Source organism: Lissotriton helveticus, chromosome 12 (assembly GCF_964261635.1).
Source record: "Lissotriton helveticus chromosome 12, aLisHel1.1, whole genome shotgun sequence".
In the NCBI taxonomy this organism is placed as follows: Eukaryota; Metazoa; Chordata; class Amphibia; order Caudata; family Salamandridae; genus Lissotriton; species Lissotriton helveticus.
The window spans coordinates 920,226,418-920,240,320 of record NC_136073.1 but is presented as its reverse complement, the minus strand read 5'-3'; the positions used below and the strand labels follow the sequence as shown (position 1 = coordinate 920,240,320).

The 13,903-nt window shown below is 41.0% G+C and overlaps 1 protein-coding gene and 1 long non-coding RNA gene across 5 annotated transcripts in view; one reads left to right on the top strand and one right to left on the bottom strand.

The window, feature by feature from the left end:
- LOC144798280 (uncharacterized) overlaps window positions 1-13,903 on the bottom strand; it is a 2,046,403-nt gene that overhangs the window by 1,333,428 nt on the left and 699,072 nt on the right. The gene's annotated exons all lie outside the window — the stretch shown is intronic.
- Window positions 3,648-8,753, top strand: LOC144798680 (uncharacterized). The gene is made up of 6 exons (XR_013603611.1): window positions 3,648-3,668; window positions 4,288-4,303; window positions 4,480-4,564; window positions 7,630-7,663; window positions 7,862-7,889; window positions 8,107-8,753. It is a non-coding gene; the product is annotated as an uncharacterized LOC144798680 (long non-coding RNA).

Genomic DNA, 13,903 nt, shown 5'->3' with positions numbered 1-13,903 from the left:
ACCTCCACTTGAATGTGGTTGTATATTATTGTAACAATTTATTTACGGTACTATGAAGATCCATCCCTCTATCGCTCTCTTCCATCCCTCCTATCTCTTCCATCCCTCCATCCCTCTATCTTCTGCAATTGTTGGTGTGTGCATGCTTTCGTAGAGGTAGTAATTTCTCTAATTCTGGTTCTTGCAATTTACTGCAAGTTATACATTTATCTATAAATGTAATGACTTGTGGTTACTTTGCCATTCCATATAATGGTGCATTTTCAATCCATAATAATGCGTGTATATGTGGTGAAACTCTTTGTCGGAATTCAACCCTGTAAAACAAGTCTTGTAATTTTCCAATAGGGTTTGTTTTGTCCATTATCACGCAATTAAATAATTTTCTTACTTGAAAGTCAAAATGCCTTGCACATGTGATTGGATCTTCAAGTATTAATTTACATTTTGTTTCCCAGGACATTTCTTTAAATTGTTCTTCATTGCAATCATGTAGATTTTGCACTCGTAATAATATATTAATTAACTGTTGCCATTTAGTTTCTGCGGCAGGTACAGTGAGGAAAAATGTTCGTATTCCAAGTTGCCTTATCATTGCAAAGAGATCTTTTTTGCAGTGCTCTCAATATGGTGGTGAACTGCAAATAGTTTTTAATATTTTGTACCCTTCATTATATTTAAAGATGCTTTCTAAGTTGTGTTTTGTCTTTGGCAGTAATACATTCACCATTGTTGAAAAATGTCATTAAAGAAATATTTACTTTCCCTCGTATTTGTTTTAAGTGCAAATTTTTTAGTTTAAAGAAAATATTTCTAATAGATTTGGACACTCTTTTATCATAGCTCCTTAATTCCCCTTGGCATATTGTACTATAATGTACAGGTACATGTCTATCATTATTATTAGGTCTTCGAGGGCCAACAAATATGGTTGGAAAAGCTAAAAATTCTGAATCTTTGTCTTCATATAAAACTCTAGGTGTGTTATGTTCAGCAGGTGCTAAACATAATACATTGGGACTATCGGTTGTGATTGTTTCATTTATTAATAAAGTATCTAAATTTCCTGCTTGTATGTTGTACTTCCACAACAAGATCGCAGACATACACAACAGCTTCAACAACCAACCAACGCACACCAGGACCGGACAACCACCCCCCACCACCACCCTCCACGCCTGGACCCCGATCAGCACCGAAGACACCATCCAAACAATGAACTCCATCCACTCCGGATCACCGACTGACCCCTGCCCTCACTTCGTCTTCAACAAGGCCGACGCTGTCATCGCACCCCACCTGCGAGACATCATCAACACATCCTTCGACACCGCCACCTTCCCTGAGAGCTGGAAGCACGCCGAACTCAGCGCTCTACTCAAGAAACCCACAGCGGACCCCACCGAACTCAAGAACTACCGCCCCATCTCGCTCCTCCCATTTCCAGCCAAAGTCATCGAGAAGACCGTCAACAAGCAGATGGCCGCCTTCCTCGAGACGAATGGATCCCTCGACCCCTCACAGTCCGGCTTCCGAGCCAATCACAGCACCGAGACCGCCCTCATCGCCGCCACCGATGACATCCGAGCCCTGATGGACAACGGAGAAACAGCGGCCCTCATCCTCCTAGACCTCTCCGTGGCATTCGACACGGTCTGCCACCGCACCCTAGTACAGCGCCTCAGCAACGTCGGAATCCAGGACAAGGCGCTGGAATGGATCATCTCCTTCCTCGACGGAAGAACACAGAGAGTCCGCCTTCCACCGTACAAGTCAGAGGCCTCCGAAGTCATCTGCGGCGTCCCTCAAGGATCCTCTCTGAGCCCCACCCTCTTCAACGTCTACATGAGCCCCCTCGCGGCCATCGCACGCCAACACAACCTCAGCATAATCTCCTACGCCGACGACACCCAGCTGATCCTCTCCCTGACCAACGACCCAGCCGCCGCCAGAGCCGACCTGCACGAAGGGATGAAAGAGGTAGCCGAGTGGATGACGACCAGCCGCCTGAAACTGAACTCCGACAAGACGGAGGTCCTCATCCTGGGCTCTTCACCCTCCGCCTGGGACGACTCCTGGTGGCCTCCCACCCTGGGCACCGCACCCAAACCAACAGACCATGCACGCAACCTGGGCTTCATCCTGGACTCCTCCCTCTCCATGACCAGGCAAGTCAACAACGTCTCCTCGGCGTGCTTCAACATCCTACGCATGCTACGGAAGATCTTCTGGTGGATCCCCACCGAGACCAGGAAGACCGTCACCCAGGCCCTCGTCACTAGCCGACTGGACTACGGCAACGTCCTCTACGCCGGTACCACCGCCAAGCTCCAGAAGAGACTCCAGCGGATCCAGAACGCCTCTGCCAGACTCATCCTCGACATCCCACGAACCAGCCACATCTCCAGACATCTGAGAGACCTTCACTGGCTCCCCGTCAACAAAAGAATCACCTTCCGCCTCCTCACCCACGCACACAAAGCCCTACACGACCAAGGCCCGAGCTACCTCAACAGCCGAATCAACTTCTACGCTCCCAAACGCCACCTCCGATCAGCCAACCACGCCCTCGCCGCCGTCCCCCGCATCCGAAGAGCGACTACAGGTGGAAGGTCCTTCTCCTACCTGGCCGCCAAGACCTGGAATTCCCTCCCGACCGACCTGCGCCTGACCCAAGACCACCTCTCCTTCAGGAAGAAGCTGAAGACCTGGCTGTTCGAGCAGTAGCGGCACCCCCCCTCCCCCAGCGCCTTGAGACCCTACGGGTATGTAGTGCGCTCTATAAATGTCATTGATTGATTGATTGATTGAGGAGCTTGTTGAATTATGATCTTCAGATGTTTCACTGCAATAGTTTATTTCTTGTGGTATATATTCCCAATCTGGATTAACAGTGACTCCATATTCTTTAAACATGTCACTGTTTGTTGCTAGCCATAGTGCTGCTCTTTTCACTATGTTTGGTCTAACATTTTCAAAATGGGTAAATGATTTGAAAGCTAACTTTCTTTTTAGTTTGATTGGAATTGTCATTTCATAATTAATTTGCCTTGGTAAAATTGTGACTGTTGTCATATCATCTGCAGGTACATTAACAACAGCCCCTGATGACTTTTGAGAGCCATGAGGTAATGTTAAAATTTGTGCAAAAGGAATTCGTGGAGAAAGTCATCTTTCTTCTAAATTATGCAATTGTAATTGTATTGGTATATGTTCAAATTTCATTCCATTTATATATGAGCATGGTGGTATTTTATCTTTGCTAATGTCTATAGCAAGTGCTACATATATAGTTTGTTTTATTTAGACTAATGTTACATTGGATAAATCTTGGATTTTCAGCAAAACTGTTTGTTATTTTTTTAGTGATTGCTTATGCCATAATTGGTAGCAAATAGTACAAGGCGCAGCGAGCGATGTTAAAGGTACGTTTTTTTGGTTTTTTTGTTACAGCTTTCTGTATTAACTGTTTTTTCTATTGTAAATGTTATTGCTTAAGAAAACATATAGATTTAAGTATTTATTTATGCAGTATTTTAGTGTGTTGAGAATCTGCTCGGTAGTGATTGATAATTTTAGCGTGTTATTTAGCATAACTTTTAATGCTGATGTCATTGTTCTGATGCTTCACTTGACAGACCGGAGCTGAAAAGCAAGGAAAGAGAGAGGTAAGAGTTTTTTTTAACGTTGCCTGTACTTGTGTATTACCTATGTGAATACTGTTAATGTTAATGGTTGATTTACAGTTTTATTGAATGTTTGTTATTGTTCTTATGCTCCATACCATGCACCGCACGTGGTAGCAGCGACCAAAGTGAAAGTAAATTGTGTTTGTGATATTGACAGTACTTTATGTGTTATCCGTTTTTCTATTGTAAATGCTATAGTTAAAAGAATTCTTTGTCTTACACACTAAAAAATATTTTGGTATTTTAATATGTTGCGAATCTGTTTTTTTGTGTTTGGGATTACGCGTGTATGATTTACATTAAAAAAATGTTATGCTGTGTTTGTGATGCCCTATAACATGGATTGGATGCGAACAGACTGCGCCCTTAGGGATATAAAAGTAAAAAATGTATTATGTAGATTTCTTTGTGTTAACTAGGTTTGTATTGTAAATATTAGTGTTTGAAAAAATATTTGATGTAACTATTTATTAAAAAAAAAAAATGTATTTAGTTTCGAATGTGCTCTGTATTTTTTGTTAATGCGTTTGTGTAGTTGACGGTACCTGCTAATGTTTATGCTATTTTTTGAATCTTTTCTTTACTGCATGGACGTCAGAAGACGGAACAGCAAGGTTAGTAATAATGTAATATTGTATTCTATTTTTGCATTACTTTGTGTTTATATTTTTCGTAAAATGAGTATTTGTGTTTAAATAGTTGTTTTGGCAACTATTTATTAATAATGCATATATTACTATGTTGCAAATCTGCTGTGTAATGTTTCATAATGCGCGCGTGTACTGTACAGGGATTTCCAATGTTTATGCTAAATTTGTGATACTCCACCTCCGTAACCGGTCGCGAGAAAGAAGGCACAGCGAGCGAAGCAAAAGGTAAGTTTTGTTTTCTTTTGTGGTTCCATCTTTTTGTGTTAACTGTTTTTCCTATTGTAAATGTTATGGCTAGAGAAAACATATAGGGGCAGATTTATGTTAACTGGCGCATCCCCAGGGATGCGCCAGTTAATGTGCGCCACAGTGCGCCACAGCTCCGCCACCCATGGCGCGCCGCATTTACAATGCGGCGCACCTTGGGGCAAAAACGGCACAGATGCGTGACGCATCTGTGCCGTAAAGGCGGCGCATTGCTGGAGTTGCGTCGCAAGCGCGACGCAGCTCCAGCAAGGCTCGGGGGTGCCCTATCTGACCAATGCTGCATCAAGCCTTACGCCTGCTTCAAGCAGGCGCAGGATTTTGACGCAGCATTGGCCTGAAAGTGACTGAGTGAAATCTTATAGATTTCACTCAGCCACTTTTGCGAGGCGCACCTGCCCCGGAACGCCCACCCTGCGCCGGAACGCCCACAAGCGGCGCAGGGCTTTGCAACGTGACGCATCTGCCTAGATGCGTCACATTGTAAATCGTTCGTAGGGATGCGCCACGTTTACGCCGCCTTGCGTGACGGAACAGCGGCGTAAACGTGGCGCAAGAGCCTCATAAATCTGCCCCATAGATTTTATTATTTATGTAGCATTTTAGTGTGTCGCGAATCTGCTGGATGGTGTTTGATAATACGCGTGTGTTATTTAGCATAACTAATAATGCCGATGTCGTTGCCATTATATATGTATATTGTATGTGAATATTAACACTGGGCTTATAGCTTCGCTACGCACTTAATCACGTAGCATAGCATCTAAATGAACAATATTCTCATATGCTTTAAAAAAGCAATTTTACATGCTTAACAACATATAACCAATTCACAAAAATGAACTTTTACAATGAAAACATTAGTTAATGAGAGAGCTGATGATTTTGGGCCCCCCCAACCTAGGGGGAGCACCAAGCAGATGCCTTGAACACAAAGAGCATAAACAAAAAGCACATTTTGTTGAACTTCATTGGTGATCTCATCATTTTAGGACCACCCCAAGCACAGTTATTGGCAAAAAACAATCCCAACCAAAGGCCCTGCAAAGCATTATGGGACAAGATTAGCAGTGGCAGTGAATATTATAGTATCCAACATCAAAATAATTCTACAAAGAGCTGCAGTTCTACTGGTCGTCCCTAGATATCCCTCACAAGTGAGATGCAAAGCATTGAAATTATTCTTACATCAAGCTACAGTTCCACTGGTCGTCCCTAGATGTCCCTCACGAGTGAAATGCAAAACCATTGAAACCCTTTCATCAAGCATTTGCATTTGACTCGTGAGGGACATCTAGGGACGACCAGTGGAACTGCAGCTCTTTGTAGAATTCTTTTGATATTGTATGCTATATAATATTCCCTGCCCACTGCTAATTTCATCCCATAATGCTTTGCAGGGCCTTTGGTTGGGTATGTTTTTTTGCCAATAACTGTGTTTGGGTTTGTCCTAAGAGGATGGGACCACAACTAAATTGTTCAATAAGATGTGCTTTTTTATTTTCAAGGCATCTGTTTGGTACTCTCCCTAGGTTAGGGAGGATCCCAAAATCATCACATTTCCCACTGCTTGCCAATTATTCAGTTTCACCATTGTGAAAGAACTATATGCACTTTAGCATATAAAGATAGAAAAACTTATTTTCTCATATGTTTCCAATTCTGGAACCACCTGTTATCAGACCAAACAATCCCTTATGGTGTCTGGTTGTAAGTCAACCTTGTTAGACAAGCTATCCTAGGGGTAGCATGGACTAAGCAGCCTAAAGGCTTAACTTAAGAGGTTGTGTTAAGCGAGCAGTTTTACCACATACAATCCTGTAATATCAAATAAAAGGACACCACACAAGTATATATTATAAAAATATATGTGGTTATTACTAAAAACAATCCCCAGTACTCTGTATGAATAAAGGGGCACAAGCGTTAAATCAAAAGCACAGTATAACATACAAAGTTGCACAAATATGGATGAGGGCGGGGGGCCACTCAAACCATATACTAAACAAGTGGTATAAGAGATACCAATCGAACAGTGGTTAGGCCTAGGGCGCACTACGCAAAGTTTAAAATTATACTACATGAAGCTGCGTGTAGTGCTGCTACACAAACTACGCCCAGGCTTAGTGAATATATGGTCTGGTATGCCCGCCACCCCTTCCACCATCAATCCCAATGGTAGGAGACAGACACAGTTTGAGCTTTTGGAAGGCAGGGGATCCTCACGACTCCCCCGGCCATATTTATTAAAATATGAAACAAAATTTAAAACTTTAAATAAAACGTTTCATTTATCATGTACAAAATTCAACTTTCATTACACTTGATGAAGACAGGTATTGAGGCTAACCTTAACAAATCTCTAATACAAAGATTTCCTAGCCGAGTCTAACATCATGGCATCGTGCATTGCATACGAATTTTGTACATCCTATCGTTAAGGGCCAACGGCAAGGTCTTAACCGGTGTCAGATCCCTATCACTATGGTTTTACCTAATGTTTGTTATTGTTATGCTCTATTCTATGTAGCGCACAAGGTAGCATTGAGGAAAGCGTAGATTAGTTGTGTTTTCTAATATTGACACTAATTTATGTGTTATCCATTTTCTTATTTTAAAGATTATAGCTAAAAGACATTTTTTGCAAATATTTTTTTATATTTTTATATTTTGAGAATTTGTTTTGTTGTGTAAGGTATTACATGTGTATAATTTACGTTACCAAAATATTATTTTATGTTGTGAACTAATAACCCACCCCAAAGACCTGACAGGAGAAGATGTAGCAGCGAGTGAAGTGAAAGGTAAGTTTCTTTTTATGTATTGCGAAAATAGAATCCCATTGCAACTAACAATATTGATATTGTTTTTGCGATGCCTATATCACAAACAGGAGTAATAAAGACATAGCAACAAGAGAAGAGGAAGGAAAGATTTGGTTTTTAACGTTGGCTGTACTTTGAGTTTACTGTAATGTATTGACTATTTTATATCTCTGTATTGTATATGTGCACCTCTTTGTACAGAGTTGAGAAGACAGGACAGCATGTGACCAGAAAGGTACGCTTTAATATTTAATGTTGCTTCTATTTTATGTATTTCATCACATTCTATTGTACGTGTCCAGTCTTTCATAAGGCTGTGACAACAGAGGACAGCATGCAACCAGAAAGGTATGCTTTGATATTGAATGATTTCTGTAATTGATGTAGTTTATCTTTTTGTTTTATATATGTTTACCTGTTTCTTTACTGCTAGGAAGAAAGGATGGCATGCGAGCAGAAAGGTATGCTTCGATATTTAATGTTACCTCTACTTGATGTGTTCATTTCAGTGTATTATATATATTTGTATGAATAAAACTATTATGTGCTATTAGTTTTTAATTGTTGTGTATTTTACTAGGCTTGGCATCTCTTTTGTACTGTTTGGTACTAACTGCTTGCAATTTAGGGACCTGTCAAAGATTATTTATTTTTCTGATGCCTTACTTTGCTGAACAGAGTGAAAAAAATGGAGCAGCAAGCTAATAGAAAGGTAAATAGCTAGTGTGTAATAGTTAGTGTACTTTTATGTGATCGTGGTTATATATTATTGTAACAATTTATGTACGGTACTATGAAGATCCATCCCTCTATCCCTCCCTTCCATCCCTCCCATCCCTCTATTCCATCCCTCCCTTCCATCCCTCCCTCCATCCTTCCCACCAGGGCTGGAACAGAGTGTTACCTTCCCTCCTTTCCCTTCCATGTGTTAGGTACATAGCTTCAGGGTTAGGTACATAGCTTCAGGGTTAGGTACATAGCTTTAGGCTTAGGTATATAGCTTTAGGCCTAGGTATATAGCTTCATGGTTAGGTATATAGCTAAAGGGTTAGGTATAACGCTATACCCATCCCTCTATCCCTCACTCCCTCCCTTCCATCTCTCCCACCAGGGCTGGAACAGAGTGTTACCTTCCGTCCTATCTCTTCCATCTCTCCATCCCTCTATCTTCTGTAAATTTTATAGCTAAAAGACTTTTTTTGCAAAACAATTTGTATACTTTGATATTTTGCGAATTTGTTTTGTTGTGTTTGGTATTACGTGTGTATAATTTACGTTACCATAATGTTATTTTATGTTATGAACTAATAACCCACCCCAAAGACCTGACCGGAGAAGATGTAGCAGCGAGTGAAGTGAAAGGTACATTTCTTTTTATGTATTGCGAAAATAGAATCCCATTGCAACTAACAATATTGATAGTGTTTTTGCGATGCCTATATCACAAACAGGAGTAATAAAGACATAGCAACAAGAGAAGAGGAAGGAAAGATTTGGTTTTGAACGTTGGCTGTACTTTGAGTTTACTGTAATGTATTGACTATTTTATATCTCTGTATTGTATATGTGCACCTCTTTGTACAGAGTTGAGAAGACTGGACAGCATGCGACCAGAAAGGTACGCTTTAATATTTAATGTTGCTTCTATTTTATGTATTTCATCACATTCTATTGTATGTGTCCAGTCTTTCATAAGGCTGTGACAACAGAGGACAGCATGCAACCAGAAAGGTATGCTTTCAATCAATCAATCAATCAGGTCATTTGTAGAGCGCACTACTCACCCGTAGGGTCTCAAGGCGCTGGGAGGGGGGGGGTGCCGCTACTGCTCGAACAGCCAGGTCTTGAGCTTCTTCCTGAAGGAGAGGTGGTCTTGGGTCAGGCGCAGATTGGTCGGAAGTGAGTTCCAGGTCTTGGCGGCCAGGTAGGAGAAGGATCTTCCTCCTGTTGTCGCTCTTCGGATGCGGGGGACGGCGGCGAGGGCGTGGTTGGTTGATCTGAGGAGGCGCTTGGGAGTGTAGAAGTTGATCCGGTTGTTGAGGTAGCTCGGGCCTTGGTCGTGTAGGGCTTTGTGCGCGTGGGTGAGGAGCCGGAAGGTGATTCTCTTGTTGACCGGGAGCCAGTGCAGATCTCTCAGGTGTCCGGAGATGTGGCTGCGTCGGGGGATGTCGAGGATGAGTCTCGCCGAGGCGTTCTGGATCCGCTGGAGTCTCTTCTGGAGTTTGGCAGTGGTTCCGGCGTAGAGGGCGTTGCCGTAGTCCAGTCGGCTGGTGACGAGGGCTTGGGTGACCGTCTTCCTCGTCTCGGTGGGGATCCACCGGAAGATCTTACGTAGCATGCGCAGGATGTTGAAGCATGACGAGGAGACGGCGTTGACTTGTCTGGTCATGGAGAGGGAGGAGTCCAGGATGAAGCCCAGGTTGCGTGCGTGGTCCGTCGGTTTGGGTGCGGTGCCCAGGGCGGGGGGCCACCAGGAGTCGTCCCAGGCGGAGGGCGTGGAGCCCAGGATGAGGACCTCCGTCTTGTCTGAGTTCAGTTTCAGGCGGCTGGTCGTCATCCATTCGGCTACGTCTCTCATCCCTTCGTGCAGGTTGGCTCTGGCGGTGGCGGGGTCGTTGGTCAGGGAGAGGATCAGCTGGGTGTCGTCGGCGTAGGAGATGATGTTCAGGTTGTGTTGGCGTGCGATGGCCGCGAGGGGGCTCATGTAGACGTTGAAGAGGGTTGGGCTCAGCGAGGATCCTTGGGGTACGCCGCAGATGACTTTGGTGGCCTCTGACTTGTACGGTGGTAGGCGGACTCTTTGTGTTCTTCCGTCGAGGAAGGAGGTGATCCAGTCCAGTGCCTTCTCCTGGATTCCGATGTTGCTGAGGCGCTGTACTAGGGTGCGGTATTGATATTGATGTAGTTTATCTTTTTGTTTTATATATGTTTACCTGTTTCTTTACCGCTAGGAAGAAAGGATGGCATGCGAGCAGAAAGGTATGCTTCGATATTTAATGTTACCTCTACTTGATGTGTTCATTTCAGTGTATTATATATATTTGTATGAAAAAAACTATTATGTGCTATTAGTTTTTAATTGTTGTGTATTTTACTAGGCTTGGCATCACTTTTGTACTGTTTGGTACTAACTGCTTACAATTTAGGGACCTGTCAAAGATTATTTATTTTTCTGATGCCTTACTTTGCTGAACGGAGTGAAAAAAATGGAGCAGCAAGCTAATAGAAAGGTAAATAGCTAGTGTGTAATAGTTAGTGTACTTTCATGTGATCATGGTCATATATTATTGTAACAATTTATGTACGGTACTATGAAGATCCATCCCTCTATCCCTCCCTTCCATCCCTCCCATCCCTCCCATCCCTCTTTTCCATCCCTCTATCCCTCCCTTCCATCCCTCCCTCCATCCCTCCCACCAGGGCTGGAACAGAGTGTTACCTTCCCTCCTTTCCTTTCCATGTGTTAGGTACATAGCTTCAGGGTTAGGTACATAGCTTCAGGGTTAGGTATATAGCTTTAGGCTTAGGCATATAGCTTTAGGCTTAGGTATATAGCTTTAGGCTTAGGTATATAGCTTCAGGGTTAGGTATATAGCTAAAGGGTTAGGTATAACCCTATACCCATCCCTCTATCCCTCACTCCCTCCCTTCCATCTCTCACACCAGGGCTGGAAAAGAGTGTTACCTTCCGTCCTATCTCTTCCATCCCTCTATCTTCTGTAGATTTTATAGCTAAAAGACTTTTTTTGCAAATCAATTTTTATACTTTGATATTTTGCTAATTTGTTTTGTTGTGTTTGGTATTACGTGTGTATAATTTACGTTACCAAAGTGTTATTTTATGTTATGAACTAATAACCCACCTCAAATGACCTGACCAGAGAAGATGTAGCAGCGAGTGAAGTGAAAGGTACGTTTCTTTCTATGTATTGCGAAAATAGAATCCCATTGCAACTAACAATATTGATAGTGTTTTTGCGATGCCTATATCACAAACAGGAGTAATAAAGACATAGCAATAAGAGAAGAGGAAGGAAAGATTTGGTTTTGAACGTTGGCTGTACTTTGAGTTTACTGTAATGTATTGACTATTTTATATCTCTGTATTGTATATGTGCACCTCTTTGTACAGAGTTGAGAAGACTGGACAGCATGCGACCAGAAAGGTACGCTTTAATATTTAATGTTGCTTCTATTTTATGTATTTCATCACATTCTATTGTATGTGTCAAGTCTTTCATAAGGCGGTGACAACAGAGGACAGCATGCAACCAGAAAGGTATGCTTTGATATTGATGTAGTTTATCTTTTTGTTTTATATATGTTTACCTGTTTCCTTAACGCTAGGAAGAGAGGATGGCATGGGAGCAGAAAGGCATGCTTCGATATTTAATGTTCCCTCCACTTGAATGTGGTTGTATATTATTGTAACAATTTATTTACGGTACTATGAAGATCCATCCCTCTATCGCTCTCTTCCATCCCTCCTATCTCTTCCATCCCTCTATCTTCTGCAATTGTTGGTGTGTGCATGCTTTCGTAGAGGTAGTAATTTCTCTAATTCTGGTTCTTGCAATTTACTGCAAGTTATACATTTATCTATAAATGTAGTGACTTGTGGTTACTTTGCTATTCCATATAATGGTGCATTTTCAATCCATAATAATGCGTGTATATGTGGTGAAACTCTTTGTCGGAATTCAACCCTGTAAAACAAGTCTTGTAATTTTCCAATAGGGTTTGTTTTGTCCATTATCACGCAATTAAATCATTTTCTTACTTGAAAGTCAAAATGCCTTGCACAGGTGATGGGATCTTCAAGTATTAATTTACATTTTGTTTCCCAGGACATTTCTTTAAATTGTTCTTCATTGCAATCATGTAGATTTTACACTCGTAATAATATATTAATTAACTGTTGCCATTTAGTTTCTGCAGCAGATACAGTGAGGAAAAATGTTCGTATTCCAAGTTGCCTTATCATTGCAAAGAGATCTTTTTTGCAGTGCTCTCAATATGGTGGTGAACTGCAAATAGTTTTTAATATTTTGTACCCTTCATTATATTTAAAGATGCTTTGTCTTTGGCAGTAATACATTCACCATTGTTGAAAAATGTCATTAAAGAAATATTTACTTTCCCTTGTATTTGTTTTAAGTGCAAATTTTTTAGTTTAAAGAAAATATTTGTAATAGATTTGGACACTCTTTTATCATAGCTCCTTAATTCCCCTTGGCATATTGTACTATAATGTACAGGTACATGTCTATCATTATTATTAGGTCTTCGAGGGCCAACAAATATGGTTGGAAAAGCTAAAAATTCTGAATCTTTGTCTTCATATGAAACTCTAGGTGTGTTATGTTCAGCAGGTGCTAAACATAATACATTGGGACTATCGGTTGTGATTGTTTCATTTATTAATAAAGTATCTAAATTTCCTGCTTGTATGTTGTCTGAGGAGCTTGTTGAATTATGATCTTCAGATGTTTCACTGCAATAGTTTATTTCTTGCGGTATATATTCCCAATCTGGATTAACAGTGACTCCATATTCTTTAAACATGTCACTGTTTGTTGCTAGCCATAGTGCTGCTCTTTTCACTATGTTTGGTCTAACGTTTTCAAAATGGGTAAATGATTTGAAAGCTAACTTTCTTTTTAGTTTGATTGGAATTGTCATTTCATCATTGATTTGCCTTGGTAAAATTGTGACTGTTGTCATATCATCTGCAGGTACATTAACAACAGCCCCTGATGACTTTTGAGAGCCATGAGGTAATGTTAAAATTTGCGCGAAAGGAATTTGTGGAGAAAGTCATCTTTCTTCTAAATTATGCAATTGTAATTGTATTGGTATATGTTCAAATTTCATTCCATATATGAGCATGGTGGTATTTTATCTTTGCTAATGTCTATAGCAAGTGCTACATATATATTTTGTTTTATTTAGACTAATGTTATATTGGATAAATCTTGGATTTTCAGCAAAACTGTTGGTATTTTTTAGTGATTGCTTATGCCATAATTGGTAGCAAATAGCACAAGGCGCAGCGAGCGATGTAAAAGGTACGTTTTTTGGGTTTTTTTGTTACAGCTTTCTGTGTTAACTGTTTTTTCTATTGTAAATGTTATTGCTTAAGAAAACATAGATTTAAGTATTTATTTATGCAGTATTTTAGTGTGTTGCGAATCTGCTCGGTAGTGATTGATAATTTTCGCGTGTTATTTAGCATAACTTTTAATGCTGATGTCATCGTTCTGATGCTTCACTTGACAGACCGGAGCTGAAAAGCAAGGAAAGAGAGAGGTAAGAGTTTTTGTTAACGTTGCCTGTACTTGTGTATTATCTATGTGAATACTGTTAATGTTAATGGTTGATTCACAGTTTTATTAAATGTTTGTTATTGTTGTTATGCTCCATACCATGCACCGCACGTGGTAGCAGCGACCAAAGCGAAAGTAAATTGTGTTTG